The sequence below is a fragment of the Ips typographus genome, unplaced genomic scaffold (genome assembly GCF_016097725.1).
Source record: "Ips typographus isolate SLU unplaced genomic scaffold, UJ_Ityp_2.0 IpsContig121, whole genome shotgun sequence".
In the NCBI taxonomy this organism is placed as follows: domain Eukaryota; kingdom Metazoa; phylum Arthropoda; class Insecta; order Coleoptera; family Curculionidae; genus Ips; species Ips typographus.
Window position 1 is genome coordinate 1 of NW_028098541.1, and position 21,084 is coordinate 21,084.

Sequence of the window (21,084 nt, forward strand, 5' to 3'; positions counted from 1 at the left end):
GTCATGTTCTGAAGTTGGTCTAACAATGAACTTCACTAAGACCAAGATCATGACAACCTTGGCATGAACGAGACAATAAACATCGGAATATGAAATCGAGCAGTTGACAATACATATATTTAGGTCACGAAATCCGAATATCAAGGGACAACCAGACATGTGAACTGCATAGACGGTTGGCCTTGGATGGCGGCCTATGGGATGCTGAAAGATATCCTTACGGTGACATTCCTACTTGCCAGAAAAGAAAAGTATTCGACCAGTGTTTTCTGCCGGTGCTCACTTATGGCGCAGAGACCCTGACTTTAACAACAGTATCGGCGAGGAAACTCAGAGTCACACAACGCAAAATGGAAAGAGCAATGCTTGGGCTGAGCCTGAAGGACCATATCACAAACCAAGAACTGCGCAGAAGATCCGGAGTGTCGGACATTATTCAGCGTATAACCTCACTGAAGTGGAGCTGGGCTGAACACGTGGGCAGACAGGGAAATGACAGATGGACAAAAAGGTTGCTAGAATGGAGACCACGTACCGATAAGCGCAACAGAGGAAACCCGCCTACACGTTGGACCGACGACCTAAAGAGAATGGCAAACAACTGGATCCAAGCGAGCCAGGACAGACAGGGGTGGAGAGCCATGAGGGGCCTATGTTCAGCAGTGGACGTCGAGGGCTGGTTGATTGATATGTATACTTACCATATTAAAGCATTGTGTAAGTAAATCAACTAGATTTATACCTCAACAGGTATATGCTGAAGCTGGATGCAGTTTTTTCAAATGTATTTGCCTCTCTGATGATTTAAAACTAGATAGATTTCAAAACGGTTTACATTTGGTTTTTATTAAATACTGTCTTTGATAATAATTGTTACTTAATAAAGTTCCAGTATACTTCATGCACATTGGCTATATGAGCTGTGTGGGCAGATTATCAAAGATTTTCTGAAATAAAACGAAATGTTGAAATTATAAGTCCTACATAATACCATTCCACTCACCTGTTGCAACTTTCCTCAGGAAAACTCGGCTGATGATAAATATAAACATGCCCAACTATAAGTAATCGATTTAACTCTGATTTACCAGTCTAAAACTGTCCAGTAATAAAAATCAATCACAATTTGAGTAAATTTCCAATCAACATGTAAACAAAGCCGCTATTATTATTAAATATGACCTGCTGTCCGCATTCCACAAATTCCACAAAACCGCGGCCTGCCGAACGGGAAACGAGCAGAACAGCGACATGAGAGATGTGCAATACAAGAAAGTACTGCAGAGTAAAGGACCTATCGAGACGACATGCAAACCAGGCTGGCTCCAGTTTTGACCCTGATGCTGATGAGACCAGTCATCTATTGCATTTTTAACAAATGCTTGTACTGAGGAGCAGAAAGAGGCAAACAGCTGTGGTGGACACTGCATAAGTTGGATTGTGGACAGTGGGGCGACTGACCATATGATTAATGATGAAAAATACTTTGATTCTGTAAGTACACTTAAAAATGTTAGTATTGTTGTCGCAAAGTCAAATGTAAAACTGAATGCCACAAAAATTGGTAACATTACTATTACCTTTAAAATGGTCAATCTGGCCAAATTAGAATGTCTATTTTTGCCCTGATTTAAGATAATTTGTTATCTACCTCAAAGCTTGAAAAAGCTGGTTTAAAGATTGTTTTTGAAAATGGTTCTGTATCTATTTCTAAAGATAACAAGGTTTTAGCTAAGGTAAAAGAGTAGGGAGTTTGTATACAATAAATTTCAACTCGAAAAATGCAAATGTTTGTTGTTCAACTAATGATATTAGCTTGTGGCATTCTAGGTTAGGGCAATAATAGTATACTAAAATTGTCAAGTATGGTAGATGGTTTACATTTAAGTAAGGAAATGTCTAAAAATTGTAAAATTTGCTCAGTCTGTGCTCAAACAAAAATTACTAGATTACCATACAATAAGTAGCGAATAAATTACTAAAAGCCCTCTTGAACTGGTTCATAGTGACATTTGTGGACCTATTACTCCAGCTACTTATGATGAAAAGAAATATTCTTGACCTTTCTTGATGATTATACTCATTTTTGTATTGTTTTTCTTTTGAAAAATAAAAGTGATTTCTTTGAATGCTTTAAAAGGTATGAAGCTCTTGTACTAACCAATTAAACAAAAAAAATCAAGGTTATTCGATGTGATAATGGTAGGGAGTATTGCTCAAATGATTTTCGTAAACTTTGTGATGCCAAAGGCATAATGGTAAGTTATACTGTACCATACAATCCAGATCAGAATGGATGTGCCGAACGACTCAATAGGACTTTAATAGAAAAAGGGCGAGAAATGTTGCTGCAATCAGTCCTACCCAAAAGCCTGTGGGGTGAATCTATTCTGTGTGCCACCTACTTATTAAATCGAAGTCCAACTAATGCATTAAAAACAAATGTAACTCCTGCAGAGTTTTCTATGGAAGGAAGCCTAATCTAAAAAATATAAAAATTTTTGGCTGTCTGGCATATAGCCATATTCCTAAGCAGAAACAAGGAAATAAATTTGACCCAAAAGGTGAACTAAATTTTATGATTGGGTACACAGATCATGGTTATCGGTTGTGGTATCCGAAAAACGAAAATTGGTTATTGCAAGAAATATTGTTTTTGATGAGACAAAGACTGCTCAAGATTTCAAAAATGAACATGTGACTGCAGTTTATGTTCCAACACAATTCAAAATGGCTATGAGGAAAATGGTACTCAACAGAGACAAATCAGGAAACTGACTCAATGATAGACGAAAATGATGAAGACATATCTGAAAATCATTTTGAAGGAGAAAATAGAAGAAGTATGAGAGTCAGGAAAACTCCCAAAGTATTTAAGTGACTACCTTAGAGATGATGATCTGGAACATATGGCATTAAATATTTCACTTATAACAAAAGAAGTGCCAACAAGCCTTGAGGATGCAAATCGAGACCTGACTATAATCTTTGGAATGAAGCTGTACTAGAACAAATAAGTGCCTTAAATAAAAACCGAACTTGGACAAAATTATAAATTGTAAATGGTTTTTAGAATCAAGAAGGATTCAACAGGAAATGTTTTCAAATATAATGCTCGACTTGTTGTAAAAGGATTTATGCAAAAAGAAGGATTTGACTATAGTGAAACCTATGCTCCTATAGCTAGGTTAACTACAGTAAGAACATTACTTGCTGTTGCAAATTACAAAAATGTAATTGTTCAACAGATGGATGTTAAATCCGCGTTTATACATGGTGAAATAGAAAAAGATATTTACATGTCCATTCCAGAAGGTTTTGAAAACACAGATAAAGTATGTAAGCTGAATAAAGCTTTGTATGGGCTGAAACAATCCCCATATTGTTGGAATAAAAAGTTTGATGGATTTATTCAAGGACAATCATTTGTAGATCACAAAATGATCCTTGTCTTTATATTAAACATATTAAGGAAGGGAAAATGTATCTACTTTTGTATGTGGATGATTTTTTTGTGGGTGATGATCAAGAAATCACAAATTTAAAGGAAAAGTTAAAATCAAATTTTGAAATGCAAGATTTAGGTGATATAAAAACATTTTTGGGTATAAATACTAGATTTAGTAAAAAGGTCTGTACTTTAGTCAAAAGAACTATTGCACAGATATTAAGTCGTCTTAACATGAGTGAATGTAAAGCAGTAAAAACTCCAATGGAGGCTGTGTGTTTTTTGAAGAAACGGACACTGAAGAAACAGATGAAAACCTACCAGTGCGCGAATTGGTGGGTTCACTTATGTACCTGATGCTGGCAACAAGACCGGATTTAAGCTACTCTGTAAATACTAGTAGACATCAAAGCAAACCGAGAAAACAACTTTGGACCAAGTTAAAACGAATTCTTAGATATCTTAAAAGTACAATTAATTTGGAGTTCTTTTGTCCAAAGAATGAAAAAGTGGTGTTAGTTGGTTATGCCGATGCCGATTGGGCTGGTGATTTGCATGATCGGAAGTCAACAACTGGATACTGTTTTAAAGTTTTTGGAGCTGTTGTGTGTTGGTGTACTAAAAAGCAAGCCACTGTAAGTCTTTCATCAACGGAAGCGGAATATGTCGCCCTGGCAGAAGCATCAAAAGAAGAGTATGGTTGTCTTCGACCTTGGTTTTGAAAAACACATCTTTGACATTTTTGAAGACAATCAGTCTTGTATTAAATTAACAAGCAAATTTGATCATAAACGACTTAAGCATATTGATGTGAAGTTTAACTACATTAAAGATTTAATAGCAAATAAAACTGTGAGTGTAAAATACTTGCCAACGACTGAGCAAGTTGCAAGACGTTTTAACAAAAGGTTTAACTAGTGTTCTGTTTGATAAATTTAGAACTGACTTGAACTTGATAGTTGATATTGATAATATGTAACAATTGTTTTATTGAGGAAGGGTGTTAAATACCAATAAAACCACCTATGTGTATATGTATAAGTTAGTAATGTCTACTGTTAAGTGACTTATGACAAATGTCAAACATCATAATCTAGTAAAGATTAAGTTGTTAGACATAAGTAATGATTTGCCGCCTTTTCAATTCTTGTTCGGGTTAACATGTTTTTAACCACGTCTTAGTTTTCTTTGAGATTTATTTAAACAAAAATAAAGTTACATCTTCTTTAGTGCTGTTTTCTATTTTTCACTCATTAGTATTGAGGGCGTAATTCACTTAACCGTAACATTGTGATAAACTTACTGACAGCATGTTTTAATGGTTAGTTTTATATTTTATAAATAAATTCTTAATTGGCATAAAAAGGATAAAGTAACACTTCAGGGCCGCCTCTAGTAACACACAACAAGCCGCATTTGAGACAATTTTAATGTAAAGAGTAATACAAAACAGACAACGCCTGTTATCCTTTGGGTATTAATTAAGTGCATATTGTGCACCCGAGCATCCACTGTGACGTCACCCGGCGTATCGCTTTAAGCAAACAAGTCGCTGACATTCGCTAGATCTTGGATCTATTGAGAAGGCAAATGCCGACTAGTCTTGTCACTTGTCACTTGGTTTTTGTTTATTTAGTTCTGTCAAAAAGATTAACATGCAGCTAAAATAATTTAATTTATCACATTAATCCAATAATTGGTGAAGATTATATCCTAAAATCAAGTAAATATATATTTTTTGATGGACATAATGGATCAAACAGCTGCTGGCCCAGGTAAGATTACAGTGGCAGTTTCATACCTAACCTATGTAAAACCCCCTTGATGCTTCAGTTCTAAAAATTTTTCAAGTCTAGCATTTTTAAGTATAGTTCAAGTAACAAATTAAGCCTTTTTTACAGAATTGTATGCGGTATATCCTGAATATTTCACTAATTTTCTATATGGTTGCAGAAGTTTATTTTTTTATGAAGTAACTAATGGGATTCAGGCCCAAATTATCCACTAAGAAGACTGCCACATATCAATCGAGATAAAGAGAGAAATTGAATGCACTACATTACAACAGTAGATAAAAGAACAAGTTTTAAGGTTAGTTAACTATTTTTACTAAAACTCAAATTAAAATGAAAAACAATGCAGTTTTCATTATTGTTTTATGTTTCTCACGTTAATCATTATTATACACTTTAGTAAATTGCACTGCTAAAGCTTGAGTCAATTTGTATTAGGTAGTGTTATTTAATGGCATGTTTAAAAGTAATAAAAGGAGTTGTAGCTTGTAGTGTGTATTTGTATGAGACAACATGTATATAAAGAGAAGAGACATGTTCTATATGTTTGTTGAGACGAGTTACTCATTTTTTCTTTGCTTATTGGGTTTTCTGTCTCACTACAAAAAAAATGTTTGTTTGAAAAATGGAATATCACACTAATAAAATTAAATTAAATTAATATTGACCAAACTTGTTTAAATATTCTAGGGAAGGAGATAACACTTGGACATATCAAACAAACTTAAATTTCTTGTAATTTTGTTTTCATTATAAAACCCACCTTTCACTACAACAATAGATAACCTTTCCTATTGGAACAATAAAAGTCAAAATTTATGTCAATTTTCATTGACAAAAACTCTTCTTGGAGTTCCAAACTGAACATTATCAGGTTTAATATTTATTAAGTTGTTGTTTTCTGTGTTCTTTTTTAGATTATCTGAAGAGGGTGGTAGATTTTCCACAAAAACGTCAGGGTTTTTAAGTATCAAGACCGAGCCTAAGTCAGTGGTCTTGTGTTGGGATGACTAAGTTAATGTTATTTTCAACTTAGTTAAAATAGTGCAAAACTCCATTTTTCCAACAAACCTTTTTTGTGTGTTGAGACAGAAGACCCAATAAACAAAGAAAAAAATGTACAGTGCGTTTTTTTAACGCGCAAAAGGGTATTTTATTATTGATTGGGATACTGTTTGGCTTCAAACTGAGGTCACTTTGAACAATTCATTCATAAAAATACTTCTTTTGTTCTTAACTTTCTTGATATAATGTTATTTGCATTTTGATCACCCTGTTTTACTTTCTATGCCAAATTTTACTTGCTATACCGACATAAAGGAAGTATGGAAAGATAAAACCTGTTTGAGAAAAGATGATTTTTTGAAAGTTTTTTATCACTTTTTAGGCCGAATTGGTAAACTTACTTTAGCTTAAGCGTACGAAACAGCCACCCATCAAGTTTTATACTTCTAGTTCCAAAATAACATGTCTAACATGTGCTTAAAATTTAACATGTGAAATCCTACGTTGCACGTAAAAAAAAACGCACTGTTTATAAAGAATACTATGATTATAAAGCAAACATCTGTGTGGAGTTGGAATCTTTTCAAAACCAAAACAATACTTCTGAATTTTTAGATATTTTGAATAGGTATTCAAGCTTTTGCCTCTCCATAAATAATATCTCAGGTGGACAGCATCTGACATTGTTCAATTGATTACTTTAATCTTTATTTACACTTTATTTACTTGCCTTACTGCTAGTAAATAACTATTTTTTGTACAAAGTGATTGGTTTTACTTTTACCCGCTCTTTTTTTCTACTTTATATTACAAAAAAAACTTAATACCAAAGTAAACTAGACTGCTTGTTAAAAGAATAGGCCATCAAAATTTAAGCTCTTTTTTCAACAGCTGTTTCTTCAAATTGATTGACTCAATTTTAATAATTCTTTTGACAACTAAAAGGTATTTTCTTTCTGTGTCTGTTGACCTAAATAATCTTTTTAAAAGTTGTCATGAATCCGAGTATACAGGGTTTGACTGAAGTGTAGTAAAAAAATTAAAAATTTGGTACGCCATTTCTCACAAAAAATGTGTTTGTTTGTCAAATAATCTTATTCGAGTCTTGTTGTTAATATCTGTAGACGTTTTTGCCAGTTTGGTGATTAAGGGCCGTTTACAAATTTTATTGCAAAATTTAAAAATGGGGTTATTTTTATGCTTTTTTTAAATTTAACCATTTCTTTAAATTTTTTGTGGGAAAAGAAAAGGATTAGTAAAGCTACGCTTAAAACTCCCCAATTTAAGTAAAAAGCTTAATCTTTGTTATACAGGGTGTATCTAAAAGGTCTGTACAAAATCCTATCACATATTCCTAACATCAAAATAAGCCGATTTGAAGCAACTTACCTTTGTCCGAAATTGGTCCGTTTTCGAGGTACAGGGTGGTAAAATTAAAAAATAAAAATTGATTTTTTAAAATATAATGTACATTTTGTAACATTACTTTTCAAATCTTGGGGTTTTTTGAGATGCGAAACCCGAATTTGGACACATTTTTACTGCGGCCGGTAGAGGGCGCTTTACAGTGTACTTCTGATGATTTTAAGTGACCGTAACTTTTTTCTCTGTGTAATTTTCTTATTTATTTTTTAAGGAAATGATGTTTCAAACATTTTAAAGCAAAAAAGGTACTTCTGCTAAGAACCGCTAATGTAAACTGTTGTCGAGATATTTCGGTTTTAAGTGTTCGATACTGTACCGAAATACTGTCACCTGAAATTTGTTCAAATTGTAAGTGTCTAAATTCGGGTTTCGCATCTCAAAAAACCTCTGGCTACTAGATTTGACAGTAATACGTTACAAGACGTATATTAAATTTAAAAAAATTGAGTTTTATTTTTTAACTTTACCACGCTGTATCTCGAAAATTAAGTAATTTCGGACTATGGTAAGTTGCTTTAAATCGGCTTATTTTGATGTCAGGAATATGTCATAGAATTTTGTACAGACCTTTTAGAGACACTCTGTACACGGTGGCCAAAAAAAACTTTTATCATAAATCTTGCATTTTCAGTGATTTTAATGGAAAATAATAATATTGGATTAAGAAGATCCAATCCTATTTAAAGATCCAATTCATATATTTAGACGATTCGAACAGTGGCAATTAAGGGCCGTTTATAAAATGTATTGGTAAATTTCAAAAATGGTTTGATTTTTTCGTCTCTTTACTCAAATTCAATAATTTTTTTAGATTTTTTGTTGAAGAAATACGGGATAAACCAAATTACACTTAAACTACCCAATTTAATTGAAAAGAAGTAGTTCATATTCCCACAGTGGAGTAGTGAGTGTAAGTGAAAGTAAAATCACAGAGTCGATCTGCACTAAGTTTATTAAATAGCTTAGCTAAATAACATATTTGAAATTTACCAATAAATTTTATAAACGTCTAGATACATGATTCGGATCATTAAACAAATATTAAGATAAAGTTGTTCTAATCCGCAAAGTGACCCATGTTTTTTAATCAGGAAAGGATAGAGACAATTTAAGTCCGGCTAACGGTTTTGGCTCTTAAGCCATCATCATCACCTTAAAAAGAGGTGGTCAGGATCACACCGTCAACACAAAGACAAGCATTGTACACATTACAAACCCACAGTCAACCCTTGCTTTTACATTCACAACATAATTAAAATTAAAACTGTAAAACTATTATAATGTCGGTAAAGAATGTTTTTTAAAAGCCCTCGATTTTGCGTTAAAACGACAGAATTGTTCAATATGGAGTGAGGCGGTCTAAAGTTAACGTTCATCGTTTTACAGTACTTTATAAATTTTATTTACCGATATTACAATATTTTTACAGTTTTCATTTTCATTCTAATTATGTTTGAATATAAAAACAGTGTTCACTGTGTGTGTGTGTGTGTGTGTGTGTGTGTGTGTGTGTGCACAATGCTCGTCTTTGTGTTGACTGTGTAATCATGACCCTGGTCTCCAATATTATTATTTTCTATTAAAATCACTAACCATGCAAAAATGTATGATAAAAATATGATTTTGTTTTCAAAGTTTTTTTGGGTCACCCTGTATAATGCAGATTAAGCTTTTTACTTAAATTGGGTACCTAGTTTTAAGTGTAGCCTTGTTAATCCCTTTCTTTTTCCACAAAAGATTTAAGGAAATGTTTAAATTAAAAACAAGAGAAGTAAAAATAACCCCATTTTAAATTTTTTAATAAAATTTGTAAACCGCCCTTAATCACCAAACTAGAGAAAACGTCCAGAAATATTGACCACAAGACTCGATTAAGGTTATTTTGAAACACAAAAAAATGTTGATGAGAGCGTTGGAGCAAATTTTTAATTTTTTGTCCTGACACATTTTTTGACCTTGACCTTGACACTTCCATCAAACCCTGTATACTCGGATCCGTGGTAACTTTCCAAAAGATGGGAAGGAATGACATTAAAAGATGAATTGTTCAAATTGTTTACATACAGGGTGTTACAAATTTGATGCACTAGCATTGCTATCTAAGAACCTGCAGTTGGTAGAGCTTTAATTAAATGAAAGCAAAGTTGCGCATTTTATTGCTAAATAATTTAGTAAAAAATCAACAACATTTTATTACATTTGGAGAAATCAGACAAAAACCGAAAAACTGAAAGTTTTATTTTTGTTTTTTTTACCATTGGGTGTATATTTTTTTCTGAGTGTGTTTTTAGGTACTTGTTTGTTTATTTTTTTTAAAACAACATTTATATATTCTCATAATAGTAGATAATTTACTTTAATATGATTCAATAATTAGGTTCATTGCTCTTTTTAACACTAAAAATAAAGTAAAAACAAAACTAAGTCGATCTCCACAAAATATTGTCACGATCTAATTTTTAGTCGTAACGCGGGGACGTGTAGGCTGGGATCGTAGTCAAGTTAAACCACAGACAAACTAATATATACAGACGGTCAGAGCAAATGGAAGCCATATAATTTTGGTGAAGGCGCCAGACCAGTCAGACTAATAAATTGTTTTAAAATATTTTGATGACTCATGCGTAATCGGCTGCGATTGTCTGAACGAACGAAATTTGTTTTCCGCAGTGTTGCCATATTTCTGCAGAGACGCGTTCGGCGCACGGCATTATGATTATACAACTGCATCAAATCACCGGCGCGACGCGACGGTTCGGTACGGAATAGAAATAAGAAAAAAAGCCGAGCGCATTTTGTACGTATGCTTGCAAATAATTAAATTTAATCTAAAATAGTACGTGTTAAAAATTCTACCTAATTTTAAGGAATAGTACATTAGACAAAGATTATTACATTGATATTAAATTAAATTAAATACTCTAAGTGAAATTACTGATTGTTTCAGTTGAAAAATTACTTTCTAATGACAGAATTTCCAAGAAATTTTGTGTACAATTATTAAATATACTCTGAGAATAATGCAATTTTCCGTTGTGTTTATATCAATTGTTTCGTTTTTATTGAAACTCATCAGCGTTGTGTAGAAATCGCAGAAAATAATAAGTGTAATACGGAATGCAACATTTTGGGATTTATGTGTGAATTTTTTTATTGATTGATACATAAAATCAATCAAATTGAAAAGTACTGAATAATAAGAGAAATTCAAATTTACGTTGAACATTTTTTAAATTATGTTGTTTTTTGAATACACATGTGATATGACACTTCTTCATTGTCTTCTAGACTATACATTAAACCACAGCGTAAGTAGACAATATAATAATTATTAATAAATAATAATCTACCTAAAATAGAAAAATAAAAATTACCTAACAAAGTGGTCTTTTCAAATAAAAAAGCAATGATTCACATTGTTACAAGAAGTAACGGTGTAAAAGTTAAAGCAAATTCTAAACGAGATTTGAAGTTCTCTTAAAATATTTCTATTTAATGAATTCCGTATGTGTAATGACAAAGAAAAATCCATTCTTTAGCAAAAGTGTTCACGATATAGCGAGCCACTATGGAGATCTTGAAAACGATTACAGATACAGATTTGGTTGAACATGGGAGATAAGTTCGGTAATCATGGCCTTATAAAATGACATTAAACATTGTTCGGTTTTTGAAAGAAATGAATTTTTTAAATTTAGATTGTATGTTTTTGTGAAGCTAATATTGAACCTTATAAACTAGACAGGAACTAGTCCTTCCCGCCTTCAAAACAGGTACTGTAATCACTCAAAATTAGACAAGTCGTGCAAAAAAGAATATTTTTAATATTTTTTTAATCCATGGTGTTCCATTTAAAATACGGAAGTTGGTAGCTACTTTTGCTATAACCGGAAGTACCACCAACTTGGAAATATTTTAGATCAACGACCCCCCATCGATTTTGGTTGGTAGCCAAATTTTCGATTTTTTTTAAGTGTACTTTATCAACAATCGATGGAGTTCCCGGAGGACCATCCTGTTTGTATACGAAAAAAATGCAAAAAAAGCATTTTGTAATTGCAAAAAGCAGGGTAACCAAATTGCGGAAAAATGCTGTCAAAATAATAGTTTAGGTAATTATTTCTTCTCAAATGGTTGTAACTCTCTAAAATCGAAAAAATGTGGTGCCTATTCGACATAACACCTTTTGTTTGAAAAAATGAAATGTTATAATCTACTAATAAATTTCTGTTTACTGATGTTGATTATAAACCAAACTTAATTTTTTTATTTTATACTCGAGCTTATAATACTGTTACCTATCCAAAGAAACAAAGTTTATCAGTTACAAATAGTATTTATAATAATAATAATTATAATAGAACAACCTCAAAAATATTTCTCGAATATTTATAAAAAAGCAGCTCCTTGTTTATTTTATTAACAATTTATGTTACATGTCCAATTAGGACTTTCAAATAATTTTGATAATATGAAAAAACCACGAAGAATTATGCAATAACGCATAATTTTTTTCAATAAATATTTAATGCAAAATCTATACGAACGCCACTGGTTAAAATTACCAAATTGTTTGCACATTAAAACATGTGCAAGTCTAGTCTATGATATGAATATAGTACTAATTAGTAGAATACTATCATGTTATTAAGCATCACCCTGTATTATAAAAGTGTACCTACCTACCTATTCGTAATAAACGAGATAGTCAATAATATTGATCGAAAATAATATTAAAGAAGTCCTAACCCTGAACAAATTGAATACCTATTGCAAAGTGCGACAATGGGTTTTTAAATAGTCTTTTAACTTTTAAGTAAGGTAATAGGTTAATACAGAAAAGCATCATGCGGCACTACATTAAAGCAAGCTAAATAAGAACATTTTTAGTTAAAAATAGCCCATACCGCAGTAAATCACCCACTTTCGACAAAGTTTAGGGTTCTTATGGGAAATCTAAATAATCGGACACCGTCACGACCACTTTTTCCACAGTTTAAGTACTTGCACACATTTCCCGACATATTTGTAAATGGAGATATGTTCTATATGTTTGTTGAGACGAGTTACTCATTTTTTTCTTTGTTTTGGGTCTTCTATCTCACACAAAAAAAGGTTTGTTGGGAAAATGGAATTTCGCACTATTTTCAACTAAGTTGAAAATAACATTAACCTAGTCGTCCCAACACAAGACCACTGACTAAGATCGAGCCTAAGTCAGTGGTCTTGTGTTGGGACGACTAGGTTAATGTTATTTTCAACTTAGTTGAAAATAGTGCGAAATTCCATTTTCCCAACAAACCTTTTTTGTGTGAGACAGAAGACCCAATAAACAAAGAAAAAAATATTTGTAAATATCAGATATCTATGTGAGCAGAAAAAAAATAATAAATAACACAAAAGTTAAACTTCCACTACCGATGTCTGCACGTACGGTTAACAAATAGCAACAGTTTTGATAAATTTGGCGGGAAAACATTATCCGTAAATACAGTGCCAATTATAAACTTAAATACGTTCTAAATAAAGTTTTATCTGTTCTAACTCCAATAACACGATTCCTAGTTACCCTCAATATCTTAATATTTCTTAATAAAACAATATAAGCAAATTGCAATGATCATTTAAAAAAATTTCTGATGGTACAAAGAATTCTAGCAATACCAGGCAACGTTGCGTAATTATGCCTTCAAACAAGAGCCAAACTGCAGAAAAATTTACTGGCTGCACTGCCATCTGTTATGAGACGCTCGAAATAGATACCGTCGATTCGCCGATGGAGACTGTTGAACAGCAAAGGGTCTCCATTTAGCGTTTCGTTTTTTAACCATTTGGCTGACCGTCTGTATATATTAGTTTGTCTGTGGTTAAACTCAAAGATTGGATAACAAAACAACAACAAAAGCAAGGGAATGACATGCAGTCGTCTCCACAATACTTTATTTCGACCTTTAAAGGGTAAGGCCTGCTCTAATAGTTTCGGACATATAAATGGCCTACCTTGTCGAGTTGAAGTAGGTTTTCTTGTTTCTTAAACACCTGTTACACAAGTAGAGTAAGTTATTCTTGTAGCTCTTGAAGATGGCCATTTATATGTCCGAATCTAGTAGAGCAGGCGTTACCGTTTGAAGACGACTGCGTGTCATTGCCCTCCTTTTGTACTTGTACAACTCCACTGAAAGAATATGGACTACTACTTCTTTTTAATAACAACGTTTATTCATAGAGATAAACAAGTCAAGTTGGAGACTGATTTTATACACATTGTCAGACACAAGTTGGCTTATTTATAAATTACAAGTTTGTACTTACATGATGATAAATGCACAAACCATTTTGGACCGAGGGTACGTGTCAGGGTAGAGTTCCCTTAACTTTCGCGACCAAACCGTTTAGTTTCGCGGATAATTTCAGACACCCCTTTTCCAACATTTCTCTGTTATTTATTGTAAGGTATTACCATCCCTTAGTTAATTTCTTAATTGCTTGTCTAAGCACTTGGATCATTGTCCGTACAGATGATGACTTATTGCTGACTGGCGATTGCAACACCTTAGCTAGCTTCCGTTCTAAAAGGTTGGATTGCTTACTTTTCAATTCGAGTGGTCAACGACTTGTTTCGGTCAATGGTTGATTTTTTGCTGACTAAGTAATCAACGAAAATCTACTTGTGACAATATTTATTAAGTTGTTATCTGCCTGACATGTTTCGGGTGTATTTGGACATCCATCTTCAGAGGCTTAACTAGAGTCACAGTCTGCTGGCTGTCATTCTACAAGACTACAAGGGGGGACAGCTGAACCCAGGTGTACATAAGGCTTGACATAAGGTGGTTGGTGTTAAGCCTTAGCCTTGGGTTAAGCCTTGATCAAAAAATCCAGTGTTGGTTTCAAAGATGGCAGGTTGCTTGGTTTTTTATTCTTGAAGGGAGAAAAAAACCTAATGAAAACCCGAGTTAGTTGAATTATGTTAAAACGGCATGTCTATGGAAGTTGGAGACCAAGTAGACCACGTAAGACGTCGCATAACAAGAACCGCAGTGGACATTCACAGAAAAACAAATTTTCTTCTGCTGCACCCTGAACATGATGCCCTGCCCGACCACGCCACCACCAGGATTTTTTAAATTTGTTTTTCTCTGAATGTCCACCATCCATACTTGGTCTCCAATTTCAATAGACATGCCGTTTTAACATTATTCAACTAACTCGGGTTTCGATTAAGTTTTTCCCCCTTCAATAATAAAAAATCAAGCAACATGCCACCTTTGAAACCAACACTGGGTTTTGATTAAGTTTTTTCTCCCTTCAAGGATAAATTTTATATTACTTATTTAATAGAATTTACATTTGGCTTGCTCTCATAATATTAGCTTGGTATCAAATTTGTGATAAAGCTTTAAAATGATATTGCCTCGTTTTTCTTCATTTTGAAGTATATGCAGGCCGATTGCGTGTGACAAGTACTGTCAAATAATCTTCATAAAACGTATCAAAGTCAACTCAGTTAAATTAGTTTTTCTTGAACTATTTTGTCATTTATGAAGCAAATCATAAGTTATTATACATCACTGAAATCAGAAATAACATGCACTAGTTGGTGGTCTAAAAATCGAATATGGTTCTCATAAGAAAAAAGAAAGTTCATGAAAAACCGCGCAAAAACGAAACGTCGGAAGGAAAATATAAATCTATCATCGACTAGCTGAGAAAAATTGGCAATATGGACTAAAGGTATCTTATCGTACACATCATTGAATAAGCCAACTTTTTGCAAGTGTACAGGGTGTTATTTTTTTTTTGAATTTTCGGTCTCTTTTTTCGTCCACAATGATTTTATTCAAATTTCTTGTTCAATTAGGAAACTTTTTTGTTTCTTAAATTATTTCCGTGTTTGTCACCGTTTTCAAGAAAATTACAAATTTATCTAAAAAATGACCCCAAATTCTCTACCAATCTAAAGAGGAGTATACAAAGTTGAGATGTTTTTTCTGAAAATATAAATGCAATTTGCTTGAAAACAAGTTGAATAAAAATGAAATTTTCAACACTGTATGCTACAGTTTTTTTAGACATAGAATACGTGGTTTAAGTTTGCATATTAAAACCTGAAACACCCTGTGTATGTTTAATTAAAGAATTTCGACTTTTTAAAACGAAATACTCATCTATATTTTTTTCTGTTAGCTTTTCCGAAACACTTTAACTTTTATGAAGTATATCATATACCTAATTTTAATTGCGATTTAACTCCGTTTTTTATTATAAACATTTTAAATTGTTGTAAGTGACATTCAAAAGTAAAACATTTATGTTTTTTTTTATATAAAATATGAATTTAATTAATTTCTAGAAAAATCCATATTTGATCTACTACTGATGCTGGGTTGTGAAATATGAGAAATATTTCTAAGTGTGTTGGGTCGAAAGGTCCTCACGAGTTGTGGGCTAAATGAGACCAGGTTTGGGAGTTTCTGATTGGTGCAATCAGTGTTTTGAAGGTTATAAAAAGGAATTACCTTATAGAGGGGTTTATTCCAGTTAGTTATTTTATTAGTTAGTAACTTATGTTGTTCAAGTTAAAGAACTTATTTAATAGAATTAAATGGAAGGGTTGACTGTGTGTTTTATTTCACGCTGAAACGAGATCCCAGGTAGTAAGGTTGAATTCAATTCGACAAGTCACGCTAGTCGTGACATATTATTTGTTACCGCTAAAAATAGGTAAGATGCTCTACTAGCATTCTGACTGTAACCTTACCTCGTGCCTTTTATTATATTGCCATCTTCAAATACCTGCTTAAGTTTTATGAATTTATATTTTTTAAATAATAAGAATTTCTATTCGTGACAATAATCAGTAGGACTTTCCAAAAATACAATAATTTCAGTACGCTGTTTTAACCCAGCGCGCTGATATACCAGGTGTCCAAGAGCACCCTGGACATAGGAGATTAACATGGGAAAACGGTTTTGATTTTTTTGCGCCTGTACGGTTGATTTGATTGAAAAATCGTATTAATAAAAGTTGTAGTACCTATCACGGACTAGTTTGCTGTATTTTTTTCGGATCTCTAACTTGAACCCTTTCGTCGTAAAACACGAACAAAAATGAGAAAATTTAAACTTTTGGCCTGCACTGTATAGGCGGTTGTCGGGCAAGGGGTAAACAGGTCATTGTTGCTGGTACGGTTGCTCGACAAACGCTTATACAGTGCAGGTAAAAAGTTTAAATTTTCGCATTTTTGTTCGTGTTTTACGACAAAAGGGCTCAAATTAGAGTTCTGAAAAAAATACAGAAAACTAGTTCGTGATAGGTACTACAACTTTCATTAATACGATTTTTCGATCAAATCAACTGTACAGGCGCAAAAAAATCAAAACCGTTTTCCCATGTTAATCTCCTATGTCCAGGGTGCTCTTGGACACCTGGTATACGTGTTTTGCATAAAATCAATTTTTTAAGGGTCGGTAAAATCCGGTCATCATAAGTTAATTTACGTATACGAATATATGCGTACAGATATGTATGGTAAATACTTCTCAACTTTGCGTATAATTTTCATACGTTTCTAAAGTTGCATATGGTCAGAAATATCCCCCCTGGTGTTAGACTACCGTTCAATATGGAATGAATTTTTATACTGATTTTATGCTACATATAACATTGTGTAATATGTTTTATATTATTTTCCTTGTTTCAGATATTCCTCCAGTGAAGCGTGAAGCAAAAAAAAGTCAGTTCTGGTGAACCTCGGACTTCTTATATATTTTGATAATAAACTAAAGATGGAGGCGCGGGTGGTGTAGTTTTATTTGCTCTTTTGATTTGCTGTTATACCATATGCAGCATTGTTCTATCAACATTATCTGGCTGAATGATTTTTATTCAATATCCGACTAAATGGTGAAGTATTAGAAAAATTGCCATTTCTTTAAATGTCAATCTACGCATGGCGAACTAAGTAACTGTGCGGAACTTGACACGGGAAACTAAAATACAATAAACTACTTATTGAATTAATGGTTACATTTGAATTATTGTAAGCGTTTATCGAAATATTTAGTATACTTTCAGTACCAGTCCTGACGTTTCCAACAGTTGTCTTTGATCAATAAATTAATTTTCTATTGAATGACTGAGGTTTGTGAACTACTTGCAGCAGCTACAGAAGACATGGAACGTTGGGAACAGCATAGTAGAATGTTTTGGTTTTATTCTCCATTTAGCTATCCGCATAAACTTTTGTCACAGTACTAGATTTCCATCTATCCATTGTTTTGTCTCGTTTGTTCTCAAAAATATGCTAAGAGTTCTCTTTTGAAACCGATATTCTTCATCTTTTTTTTGCACCATGTCATGTGCTGCTGCGTCATTAGCCTGTCGTATTTCTGGCGGTGTACAATCCATTAATTCTTGATCGGATGACATTTTTTTAATTTAATATTTGCCAACTTAATATCCGACTTTATTTGACAATTATTTATATTGGTGACTGTTGTTTACCCCATAGCCACGGTAACATATACCTACTTGTTTATTCTGAGAAAATCACCTGCTTGGTAATTTTCCGATAATTGTATTTTCCAGTTTAACTGGTACAAGCTTCAATATCTCGACAGTTTTGTTATCTTAAAGAAAAACAACTCACACGCGATAAATTTTATTCGGTTAACTGTATTTACAAAATATACAAAGTTTAAGAATTAGGATACAAATTATAGTTAAGGTAGAGCCTAAAATATTGTTACACTTTACTGGGTTCTTTTTGATAAGTGAGACTTTTAATAAACTCAACAAACTTTATTTACTAATTACACAACAATTTACAACACTAAAATTCACTTTTAAACCACTAAAGTCACTTTTACCACTTCACTACTTCGTTCTTTGCTTTATCGCGCCACTGTTATTTCACAACTAACTGTCCGTCGTGTGGGCATTCGATTCTCGAATGTTCCTGTATGCACAGAATGTTCCCGTTTGCACAGAATGTTCCCGTTATACGTCCAGTAAACGTGTATTGTATCGCGAACATTCCATCCGATACGCCGCGCCGATCCGAGTTTTAAAAGATACCGGGACATGTCCAAAAGTAGTTGTTTTGTAGATTTGCATTTTACATGGGGTTAAATGGGTAACTTTAAGGCCTAGAGGGTATTTTAAGGCCTAGAGGGTTGAGACTTCGTATTAGGGGGGTAAGTTTGGGACACCCCTGGGATGCGGTGTTGCCAAGTTGTGCACTTTTTTCCCTAAATTTAGGGATATTATGTATAGTGACCCCTCGTTTTTCCCTAAATTTCAGGAAATCTTAATCTGGCTATGAGGCTTTTGTAACAATATAATCGGTGCAAAACTTAATATAATTTAAAACGTGTGCTCGCTTCTAAAGCTATAAACACACTAATTCGCCTCGGCGCTATTTTTAATATACATTGTTGCCATGTCTTGTTGGATTTGTATCCAACATGCTAGGGCCTTAAGAATTATTAAAGGCTTATAATACTGCAACCCAAAGCATTGATTTTACAATAAATGTCTAAAAGAAAGAAAACAAGTGACTACGAAAGTCAGTAAAAAATTAGACTACTAAAGTCATAATAATAACTTAAATTACTATTAATTGTTACACCTACATACTAACATTACTAGAGTATGTTCTTAAAATTTAAAAACTAATAGTAATACCTTATAGTCGCGTTCAAATGGGCAAAACTGCAATTTTAGTTATAGACCTTAAATAATTTCCACTTTGAGTTTTTACTTCCACTACCCTCACTTTATTGTCTTTACCTCGAATAACTTTAGTAATTCTGCCCATTGGCCACTTTAATGATGGTGTATGGTTTTCTTTAAGAAGAACTAATAATTAAATTAGGTACATCAAAACGCCATTTTGGTCTACTTTGAAGTTGAGCCAAGTAATCTTTGAGCCACCTTTGCCGAAAATGTTGTTGCATTTTGGTGCACAGCTTATAAGATCTTAATCTGTTCTTCAATGGAACTTCAATGTAATTTGGTTCAGGAAAACTTGTGATGTGAAAACCAAGTTCAGTGGGTAGCACATCATCCCATTTTAACTTTAAAAACCACAGTTTTTGCATCAACAGTTTAGCTGAACTATGATTGGCCCAACTAATCCAAGAGGGTCATAAAATTTTGAAATAAAACTTAATGCTTGTCGTTTAGTTAATAGACTGTTAGGGTCGGTTTTTGGAGATGACATTTTGAAACAATCATTTTTTGGAACAAATACTAATCCTAACGTTTTTATTATTGACTCTGTTTTATTAATGTCTACATCATCAAGATGGCACTTTTCTTTAGCTATGTCTTCTAAAAACAACATTTTATTAGAACACCACTTATGAAGTTGAAAAGAACCAAGTTTTAAAAGTTCAATCAATTCACATTTTAACTTCTGTTCATCGTTGTTCAATTGATTCACCTGCTGCTAAAATATCATCTACATATGTATTATTTAAAAGTGCATTTGCAGCCAAAGAAAATTGCGTTTTGTAAGTGTTTGCCAAAAATACCAAACATCTAGTTGCGATGAATGATGAACTTTTAAGACCATAAGTGACTGTTTGTAGTTGCAAACACTGAATTTGAGAATTGGGACTTTCTCGCCATAAGATATTTTGAAAAAGGACGGTGATGTGGACTAATTTCAATCATTCGATACATTTGTCTGATGTCTGATAACAAAACAAATTGATAAGTACGAAAATAAATAAGAATGTCAAATAGAAATTTTGAACAACGACACCATTATATAAATAATTATTTATTGACTTTCTTGACTTACTTTTCATGCTTCCATCAAAAACTACTCTAAATGAAGTGGTCTTTCGGTCTTCCCTTATTACAGGATGGTGACCCATAAAATATACTTTTCCACTGTTTAAATCATAATCAGTAATATTTACAACTTTTGCATGTCCGAGTGTTAAATATTCATTAATAAATGCTTGATATTGCTCAAAAAATGTCTGGTTAAACTTAAAGCGTTTTTCCAAATTTTCCAATCGTTTATAAGCAATTGAAAAAGAATCACTTAAATTAATGTCATTCAGAGACTGTTAAAAAGGCAAATCAACTTAAAATTTTTTATCAATCAATTTTACAGATTTACAAAATAGCTCTTGATATGCCTTTTGCTCAGTGGAAAACTCAGGGTAGATCTCAGGAACCTTTTTAATTTCCCAAAATTTTGAAATCAAACCTTCAAAATTATCATATGAGGTAAGATGGCATGATAGCAAAAAATTATGACATAATGTAGAAGGCAAAAGACAACCACTAACCACATGCCCAAAAAGAGTATTTTGTAATATTAGCCCATTTTCGAGTTTTATAATACCATTCAGCAAAACTTGAAAACATATGTCAGCTGATAGTAATAATTC

General features: G+C 32.8%; 1 long non-coding RNA gene across 1 annotated transcript; it reads left to right on the forward strand.

Moving 5' to 3' along the window:
* The first annotated feature begins 5,124 nt into the window (after positions 1–5,124).
* On the forward strand, positions 5,125–17,690 carry LOC145739406 (uncharacterized). The gene is made up of 3 exons (XR_014181023.1): positions 5,125–5,223; positions 5,350–5,539; positions 17,376–17,690. It is a non-coding gene; the product is annotated as an uncharacterized LOC145739406 (long non-coding RNA).
* Positions 17,691–21,084: the final 3,394 nt, after the last annotated feature.